A 10,018-nucleotide genomic window follows, 5' to 3' on the forward strand; every position below is an offset into this window, starting at 1 on the left:
TAGCCCTTCTTGATGGATAGACCCTATAATTATATAATGCCCTTCTTTATCTCTTGTTACAGCCTTTAATTTAAAGTCTAGTTTGTCTGATACAAGTATGGCTACTCTAGCTTTCTTTTGACTTCCAGTAGTATGATAGATAGTTCTCCATCCCCTCATTTTCAATCTTCAGGTGTCCTCAGGTCTAAAATAGTCCTTGTAGACAGAAAATAGATGGGTCTTGTTTTTTTATCCATTCTGTTACCCTGTGTCTTTTGATTGGAGAATTTAGTCCATTTACATTCAGTGTTTTATTGAAAGATATGAGTTTAGAGTTATTATGTTATCTGTAGGTTTCATGCTTGTAGTGATTTCTCTGGTACTTTGTGGTCCTTGCAACATTTCACTCACAGATCCCCCTTAGGATCTCTTGTAGTGCTGGTTTAGTGGTGATGAATTCCTTCAGTTTTTGTTTGTTTGGGGAAACCTTTATCTCTCCTTCTATTCTGAATGACAGACTTGCTGGATAAAGGATTCTTGGCTGCATATTTTTCCTGTTCATCACATTGAAGATTTCTTGCCATTCCTTTCTGGCCTGTCAAGTTTCAGTAGATAGGTCTGCTACTACCCTTATGTGTCTATTTTGTATGTCAGGGCCCATTTATCCCTAGCTGCTTTCAAAATTCTCTCTTTATTCTTGTTTTGCCAGTTTCACTCTGATAGTTCATACAGAAGATCCATCCAAGTTACATCTCAAGGGAGTTCTCTGTGCCTCTTGGATTTCAATGCCTATTTCCTTCCCCAGATTGGGGAAGTTCTTGGCTATGATTTGTTCAAGTACACCTTTAGCCCCTTTCTCTCTCTCTCCTTCTGGAATTCCTATGATACAGGTATTGTTCTGTTTGATTGCATCACTTAGTTCTCTAATTCTCCCCTTGTACTCCTGGATTTTTTAATCTCCCTTTTCCTCAGCTTCCTCTTTTTCCATAATTTTATCTTCTAATTCACCTCTTCTCCCCTCTGCCTCTTCAACCTATGCTGTGGCTGACTCCATTTTATTTTGCACCTCATTTATAGCATTTTTAATTCATCATGATTATTTTTTAGTCCCTTGATCTCTGTAGCAATAGATTCTCTGCTGTCCTCTATGCTTTTTTTTAAGCCCAGCAATTAACTTTATGGCAATTTTTCTAAATTCTTGTTCAGTTATTTTGCTTAAATCGGTTTTGATCAATTTGTTAGCTGTTGCTACTTCCTGGAATTTCTTTTGAGGAGAATTTTTTCATTTCATCATTTTGGGTAGTTTTCTGTCCCTTATGCATTTTAAAAGCTTGTGTGCTTTGCACCTGTGAGCACTGCTATAGTAAAGCGGGGAGGGGGGGGGTCATACACTCTCCACGGCCTGGCCCTTCAGGAGGCATTTTTTTGGAGATTGTTACTTGCTCTCTGTTGTTGTGACTTTGGTTATTTTATTACCCTACTCTTAGTGATATTTTGGACCCCCCAGCAGGTGTGCTTTGATTTGTTCCTTGGAGTAGCCCTATAAAGAAAACAGACAAACAGGAGACAAAAACATGCATACACACACAAACAAATAACGCAAAGAAAGACAAAAAACTGAAAAAACCCAAAAACACCAACTACAAGTAAATAAGAGGATGGAGGCGGTGCTGATGGAAGAGCACATACAGAGAAATTATGGGGTGTGGGGGGGGGTAGAAAAAATAAACATTGACTAGGCAGAGAGACTAAAAGTCTTAATCTAGAGGGAGAGAAAGGAAAATAAAGGGGCAGGGGAAAAGAAACGAAGATAAAGTTACCCAGAGAGAGAAACTATATGCCTTGATTATTCTAGAGAGAGAGAAAGGAATGTAAAGGAGGTGAAGAACATGTGTATCAAGAGAATGGATTAAATACGTCTGTTTAGGCAAACCAATAACCAGAGTAATCAGCCTAGAGGAGGGAAGAGATAAGGAGGAGAAATGGGGAGAAGAATATCTATATATCCAGAATTGACCTTGAGTTAATCCAGGCAATGCTGCAGCACTTGTCTGGAGGAGCTGTCGACAGGGTCTGTCCAGCTCCTGTAGATTCACAGTTACCTGGTGTGAAGGGGTGTGATTTGGTGTAGTCTGGACCCACCTCCACCATGGACCCCAGGAATGAACCCTGAAGCCCCGGTGGGGGTGCGGGGAAGGGCAGAATGGTGATCCCCTAGTGTCTTCTCCATGGACCTGGACCGGTGGACTCTGTTTGAGTAGTCGTTACTGTGCTGCAGGCACAGAGGGGGTGGTCCTTCTCACTCCGCCAGCTCCCCTGACCCTCCGCTTGGCCAGGATTCAAAGCCCCACTCCGTGCGCTCTGGTACTGGGGAAATGCCTCTCTCTGCACCTGATATGTGATCCCAGCTGGCTTTGTCTGTGTCACCACACTTCAGAGAGGACTGCCTTCTCCTACTGCAGACTGCACTGCTAACCTCACCGCCAAGCCCCAGGGGTGGTGGCCACAGGCAGGATTTTTCTTTTCCCACAGCACTTCAGAGAGGGAGCCGCTTTCTCCTACTGAAGACTGCCAGCCACTGAGCCCAGGAGTGGCAGCGCAGGCAGGCTTTGTACTATCGTGCAGCCCTCTAGGAGGGGACCGCTTTCTCCAACTGCGGACTGTGCCCCTGACCTACCACCAAAGCCAGGACTGGCTCCCCTCCTCCCCAGGTGTGCAAACAGGGAACTGGCCCCAGTCCAAAGAAAGCCCTGCAGTTAGAGATAGGATCCCTCTCAGTCTCAGTCTGAGGTCTTTCTCCTGTCCAGATATGGTCCTACACTTCCCTAGCCGCTTTCTCTTCCCTTTGTTTCTCCGCAGAAGGGGGTCCCTCCCCTCCATGCCCACGTGGCCTTTTTTATCTCCCCCAGTTCACAATCACCCACCTATCTTTTCTCCAGTTTTCCCATTTTCTTCCTGGTATATTCAGTCTGTTTTCCTCCCAGACTCTGGGGTTCAAAGTCCTTTGGCTTCAGCACTTCTTTGTTTGAGAGGTGTGGGAAGTATGGATGCCCCTACTTCTCTGCCATGTTGACCCCACTCTCCCTGATCTCTCCTTTTCTAAAGGGCAGTTTTGTAGGGTACAGAAATCTTTGTTGACTTTTTTTTTTCTTTCTGAATTTGAAATGTATCATTCCACTCTCCCCTAAGTTGAAAAGTTTTGCTGAGAAATCCACCAATAGCATTATGGGGATTTCTTCATAAGGAACTTTCTTCTGGCTGCTTTCAAAATTAATGTGTTGTGTTTGACTTTTGACAATTTAATCATATGTCTTGGTGTAGCCCTAATCAGGTTCAACCACTGTTGGGTACTTTAAGTCTAATGGACCAGGATGTAAGTTTTTCCCAAGTTTAAAGAAGCCTTTAACCATTATTGCCTTAAAAATGCTTTTTATCCCTTTTTCTCTTCTTCCTCTAGAATTCCCATAATGTGAATATTGTTCCTTTTCATTATGTCCCATAAGTCCAATAAGTTTTTCCTCACTCTTTTTTACTTTTTCCCTCTTTTTGCTCCTGTGACTGGATAATTCCAAATGTCTTGTCATATAGGTCATTAATTCTTTCCTCTGGATGCACTAGTCAACTTTTGAAGCTCTCTATTGAATTCTTCTGTTCCATGTATTTTTCATCTCTATAATTTCTGGGAGTATTTTTTTTATGGTCTCTATTTGACCTTATTTTTTCATGCATTGTTCTCCTAATTTCATTTAGTGATCTGTGTGTCCATGTAGTTTATTAAACTACTTTAAGAGAACTTTTCTGAATTCTTTGTGTGACAATTATGAATATACATTTCCTTAGGTTTAATTATTGACGCTGCTTTGGTAGTGTCATGTTTACCAGATTTTTTGTCATTATTTTTACATTGGTATCTGTCTATTTGAATAAGCACTTGCCTTTTCCAGACTTCACGATTTCACTTTGACAGAGACTGCTCTTTATCAGTCAGCTCAATTTAGATTTCTGAACATGTCTGCTGGTAACATCTTTATTCTTTTTTTAAATTTTTTAACATTTATTTTTGAGAAACCTACAGACAATGAGTGGGAGGGGGCAGAGAGGGGAAGACACAGAATCTGAAGCAGGCTCCAGGCTCTGAGCTGTCAGCAGAGAGCCTGATGTGGGGCTCAAACCCACAAACCAGGAGATCATGACCTGGGCCAAAGTCAGACGCCCAACCGACTGAGCCACCCAGGTGCCCCAGTAACCCCGTCTGAGCTCTGAGGTGTGGGGTGGTACCATTGGCTGGGAACAGTTGGATAGGAGTATTAGCTTGGTTCCATCTATGTTGTCACAAATGCTTTATCATGGCTGAATAATATTCCATTATATCTAATATAATATACACACACCACATATTCTTTATCCATTTATCAATTAATGGATTCTCTTACTGCTTTTAAGATTCTCTATCTTTAATTTTTGACATTTTAATTATTATGTGTCTTAGTGTGGACCTCTCTGGGTGCATCCTTTTTGTGCTTCTGTGTGCTTCCTAGACCTAAATATTTGGTTTCCCTCCTGGACTAGGGAAATTTTCAATTACAATTTCTTCAAATGAATTTTCTGCCCCTGTCTCTGTTTTCCTTTGGGGACACAAAAAATGTGAATATTTGTATATTCAGAGGTCATCTCTTATCCTCATTTTTTTAAAGTTTTTAAATTTACTTTTAAGAGAGAGACAGAGCATGAGCTGGGGAGGGGCAGAGGGAGGACACAGAATCCGAAGTAGGCTCTAGGCTCCAAGCTGTCGGCACAGAGCCTGATGGTGGGGCTCAAACTCATGCATCAAGAGGTCATGACCTGAGCCAACTTAACTGACTGAGCCACCCAGGCACCCCAACTTATCCTTATTTTTTAAATGTCATTTTTCTTTCTGCTGTCAGCTTGGATGATTTATACTACCTTGTCTTTCAGAGCACAGTTCTTCCACGTCATCTAATCTGTTGATTGCCTCTTGTGGGTTTTTTTTTCATCTCAGTTATTGTATTCTTTAGCTCTGATTTGTTTTTTCCATCTCTTGGTGTAAGTTTTCACTGAGTTTATTCACTCTTCTCTCAAGAGTGGTGGGCATCTTAATAATCATTATTTTGAACTCATTATCACATAGATTGTGTCCATTTTGTTTAGTTTTTTTCTGATGATTTGTCTTATTTCATGTGGAACACATTTCTCTCCCTTGTTTTGTCTGACTCTGTGTTTATTTTTATATATTGGGTAAGACAGCTACATCTCCTGTCATGGCCTTATGTAGAAGGTCATGGCTTATGTAGAAGCTATCCTGTGGGGCTCAGTACTGTAATCTCCCATGGACACCAGAGCCAGTCTCTATGGGTATCCCCTGAATGGACTGCATGTACCCTCCTTCTGGAACCAGGCCATGACTGCTGATAGAACACTGTTGGGTGGGGCTAGTCCCTGGCCCAACTGGCAGCAATGCCTGACCACAGCTACTTTTATGTGTGGGACTGACCCCTGGTGTAGCTAGATGAGAGGCCCAGCTGCACTCTGTGGGAATGCTTATGGCTGGGATTGGCCCCTCCAGTGTGGTTGGCTCCAAGACTCACCTATGATTGCTGTAGACCTGCTTATGAGCAGAGCTGGCCCCCTCCTCGCTAGGGCAGGAGTGACATTAAAGAGGCACTAGTCCCTATCAAGGCTATTCCCCAGATGTGGCAAGGCAGGAGCTGCAATGGAGCAGTTCCTGCCAGGGCAGGAGGGGGAGCAAGATGGGTCCACAGGAGGAGGCCAGGGCAAGGTAAGTGGTGCTAGCAAGGTAGATGAAAAGTATCTGAACTGGCTCCTTCCAGCACTGGGGCCCCAAGGCAGGATTAAGAAGAGCAATAAAAATTCCACTCACCAGGGAAATTTCCTACAGATCCCTGCCCATCCAGCACATGCCCTAAAATCAGTCAACAAATATCCATCATGTATAGGCCTGGTGCTTTGCAAACTGCTTCTTTTTGTGATGGTTCTCAGAGCAAGTGATATGGTGCATGGGTCCTTGAAGCTGGAGTCTTCATTTCCTAAAGCCCTCTGGGCCTCCCAGCATCAAGCCCCACTGGTTTTGAAAAGCAGGCATTATGGGGGCTCATCTTCCAGGACAAATCTTCCTGGTAGGAGGTGTCAAATTTGGGACTTCAACCCATCACTCCACAGGGAAGGCCTCTGCACCTGTGACATCCCTCCCATTTGTGGGTTGTAACATTGGGGGTTTAGCTCCCAAACATGTCTTCCCCCTCTGCCCTTCTTGAGGTGGCTTTCTCTTCTTATCTTTAGCTGTGGAAGAGCTGTTTTGCTAGTCTCCAGGTCTTTCTCACAGTGAGTTGCATTACATTCAGTTGTAGCTGTGGTGTGCCCACAGGACTAAGTGAGCTCAGAATCTTCCTACTTTGCAATCTTCCTTCCTCTTCAGTACCATTCTGTCGTAATTACTATAGCTTTGCAGTTTACTTTGAAATCAAGAAGCATGACGTCTCTGGCTTTGTTCTTCCTCCTAATGATTGCTATACCTATTTAGGGTCTTTCATGGTTCCATACAAATTTTAGGTTGATGTTTCAATTTCTATTAAAAATACCATTGCATTTTTTATAAAGTTTGCATTGCAACTATCCGTGGCTTTGGGTAGTATGGACATTGTAACGATAACAATAGTATTCTGTACCAAGAAAACAAGGTATTTGTCCATTTGTTGTATTCAATTTCTTTCACCAAGGTCTTATGGTTTTTATTGTACATCTTTCACCTTCTCTGTTAAATGTATTCCTAAGTTTTTCTTTGTTTTTGATAAAACTGTAAGTGGCATAATTTTGTTTCTTTTTCAGGTATTTTTTGGTAGTGTAGAGAAATGCAACAGATTTTTTTTTTAAGTTTAACTATTTTTTAGAGAGAGCATGAGCAGAGTGGAGGGGAGAAAGAGAATCCCAAGCAGGCCGTTCACACTGTCAGAGCAGGGCCCAACATGGGACCCAATCTCATGAACCATGAGATCATGACCTGAGCTGAAGTCAAGAGCCAGATGCTTAACCAACTGAGCCACCCAGGCACCCCTGAAACCTGGTTTTTAAGTGTTGATTTTATATCCTGCAACTTTACTAATCTGTTTGATAAGTTCCAATACTTTTTGGGTGAGTCTTTAGGATTTTTCATATGTAAGATCATATCGGTTGCAAATGACAATTTTACTTTTTCCTTTCCAATATAGATTGCTTTTATTTCTTTGGTGCCTAATTTCTCTATAGCTAGGACTTCTAGCACTATGTTGCCTAAGAGTGATGATAGTAGGCAACTGTGTCTCATTCTGATCTTACGGGAAAACCTTTGAATTATTCACTGTTGCACATGTCAGGATGTGAGATTATTATAAGTGGTTTTAAATATGTTGAGATATCCTTTTATTTCCAAATGTTTGTAGATGTTTATCATGAAAAAATATCATATGCTGTCAAATGCTGTGCATCTATTGAGATTTGATTGTATGATTTTTATCTTTCATTCTATTAATGGTATTTATTGATTTACATATTTAAACTGCTTCTACTTTATGCAATTTAGTGGTATATGATCATAATCTCTAAGGACCCGATGTATTTATGTAGTGTAAGTTGTAATGTCTGGTTTTTCATTTCTGATTTTACTTTTATTGAGTGTTCGCTCTTTCTTGAGTTAGTGTAGCTAAAAGTTCATCAACTTTGTTTATTTAAAAAAAAACACTTATGGTTATCTCTGTGGCTACCAAGTACCCCAGAAGCTGCCCCATCTCAGAGTCATGATGGGCACCAAGATGGCATCTGCCAGCAAGGTCATTCAGGTAGTCAAGCCACATATTCCATTAAGGTTCCCTGACAGAAGACACCAGTCTTTTCAAATATTTACTTTGAGAGAGAAAACATGTTCAAGAGAGAGAAGAAGAGAGAATCCTAAGCAGGCTTCACACACAGCACAGAGCCTGACACCGGGCTCAATCCCACACGAGATCACTACCTGAGCCAATATCAAGAGTCTGATGCTCAACCGACTGAGCCACCCAGGAGCCCCCAGAAGAGACAGTTGTAAAGTCAGTGTATCAGAAGCTTTGTGATCAGTAGGACAACCATCTCAGTCTTCTTCAATTTCACAGCATTCTAAGGGAGGTAAATCACCAGATTTGCTGATGCATCTGGATCTACCAGATACTGCTCAAATAATAAAAGCGTTACCTCAGAAATACAGAAAGAAACTTGTGTCTCAAGAAGAAATTGAATGTATCCAATGGGGAGGTCCAAAAAAAATCACTGACCATGTGGCTGCTGTTTGTCATCAAACAAAAGAATAGTCCTTACTATAAAGGACTTCCAATATGGCACATGAGAAATTATACTTTAATCAACTTCAATAAATATTCCGTAAAAAAAAAAAAAAAAAACCAAAAACATAGAAAATTTAGATGAACACTTGTGTCCCCTAATAGATGTATCTCGGTCAGTTTCTCCAAAAGAGTACCTATTTGTTTACATGCTTACTAAAGTATACGTTTTTTAAAAAGTTACCAATTGATTTCTATCTACGTCTCTCATTTCCACTCTGATCTTTGTTGTCCTTTCTTTTGCTAACTGTGGACTTTGTTTGTTCTCCCTTTTCTAATTCTTGAAGTGTAAAGTTAGGATACATCTTTAAGATGTTTTACTTTTTTTAATTTTTTTAAGTTTATTTATTTATTTTGAGAGGGGGGAGGGATGGAGGGAGAGAGAGAAACATCCTGCACTGTCAGAGCAGAGCCCCACACAGTGCAAAAATACAGAACGCTTCGCAAATTTGCTTGTCATCCTTGCACAGAGGCCATGCTAAACTCCGTATCGTTCTGGTTTTTGCATATGTGCTGTCAAAGCAAGCACAAGATGTTTTACCTTTCTTAAAATATGAATTTATGCTATTAATTTCCCTCTCACAACTGCTTTTACAATATCTCATAGGTTTTGTTATGTTGTGTTTCCATTTTCCTTTGTTTCTATAATTTCTTATTATTTTTTATGGAAGTACAATTAGCATTAATTTCAGGTGTACAATATGATTCAACAATTCTATACATTATTCATGTTCATCACAATAGGTGTACTTTTAATCTCCTTGGTCTTTTTTACTCCTCTCAGTATCCTCCATCCCTCTGGCAACCATGAGCTTGTTCTGTGTATTTAAGTCTGTTTTTGTGTATTTCCTTTTCCTTTGTCCTTTTTTTTTCTTAAATTCTGCATATAAGTGAAATATAGTATTTGCCTTGTCTGACTTACTTTGCTTAGCATTATACCTTTTTGGTCCATCCATGTTGTTCCAAATGTCAAGATCTTTTTTTTTAATGACTGAACAAAATTCCATTGTAAAATATGCCACACCTTCTATATCCATATTTATGGATGGACACTTGGGTTGCTTCCATATCTTGCATATTGTAAATAATGCTGCAATAATTATAGTGGTGCATCTATCTTTCCAAATTAGTGTTTTCACTTTTTTGGATAGATACCAAGTAGCAAAATTATTGGGTAATTCTACTTTTAGCTTTTTAAGGAAACTCTGATTGTTTTCCATAATGGCTGCACCAGTTTGCATTCTTAGACATGTCTCCTCAAGCAAAGGAAACAAAAGCAAAATAAAACTGTTGGGAATTCTCCAAAATAAAAACTTTTGCACAGTGAAGCAAGCCATCCACGAGGCAGGCTACTGAATGGGAGATGATATTTGTAAATGACATATCTGATAATGGGTTAGTAGCCAAAATATATAAAGATCTGGTACAACTTAAAAGAAAATAATCCAATTAAAATGGGCAGGACCTGAATAGACATTTTTCCAAAGAAGGCTACAAGTAGCCAACAGACACATGAAAGATGTTTAACATCATAATCATCAAGGAAATGCAAATCAAAATCTCAATGATCTATCACCTTATTCCTGTCAGAATGGCTAGAATCAAAAGGAAGAAATAAGTGTTGAGGAGGATGTGGAGAAAAGGGAACCATCATG

The 10,018-nt window shown here is 40.4% G+C and overlaps 1 non-coding gene and 1 pseudogene across 1 annotated transcript; one reads left to right on the top strand and one right to left on the bottom strand.

Annotated features, from left to right (window-relative positions):
- The first annotated feature begins 7,787 nt into the window (after nucleotides 1–7,787).
- LOC124529229 (alpha-ketoglutarate dehydrogenase component 4-like) lies at nucleotides 7,788–8,333 on the top strand (annotated as a pseudogene).
- Nucleotides 8,334–8,788: 455 nt separating this feature from the next.
- LOC124529476 (U6 spliceosomal RNA) lies at nucleotides 8,789–8,892 on the bottom strand. The gene has a single exon (XR_006966369.1). It is a non-coding gene; the product is annotated as a U6 spliceosomal RNA (small nuclear RNA).
- Between the last annotated feature and the right edge of the window lie 1,126 nt (nucleotides 8,893–10,018).

Source organism: Lynx rufus, unplaced genomic scaffold, assembly GCF_022079265.1.
Source record: "Lynx rufus isolate CCGP_SWC_20201006 ecotype Redwood Valley unplaced genomic scaffold, mLynRuf1.p SCAF_6, whole genome shotgun sequence".
In the NCBI taxonomy this organism is placed as follows: Eukaryota; Metazoa; Chordata; class Mammalia; order Carnivora; family Felidae; genus Lynx; species Lynx rufus.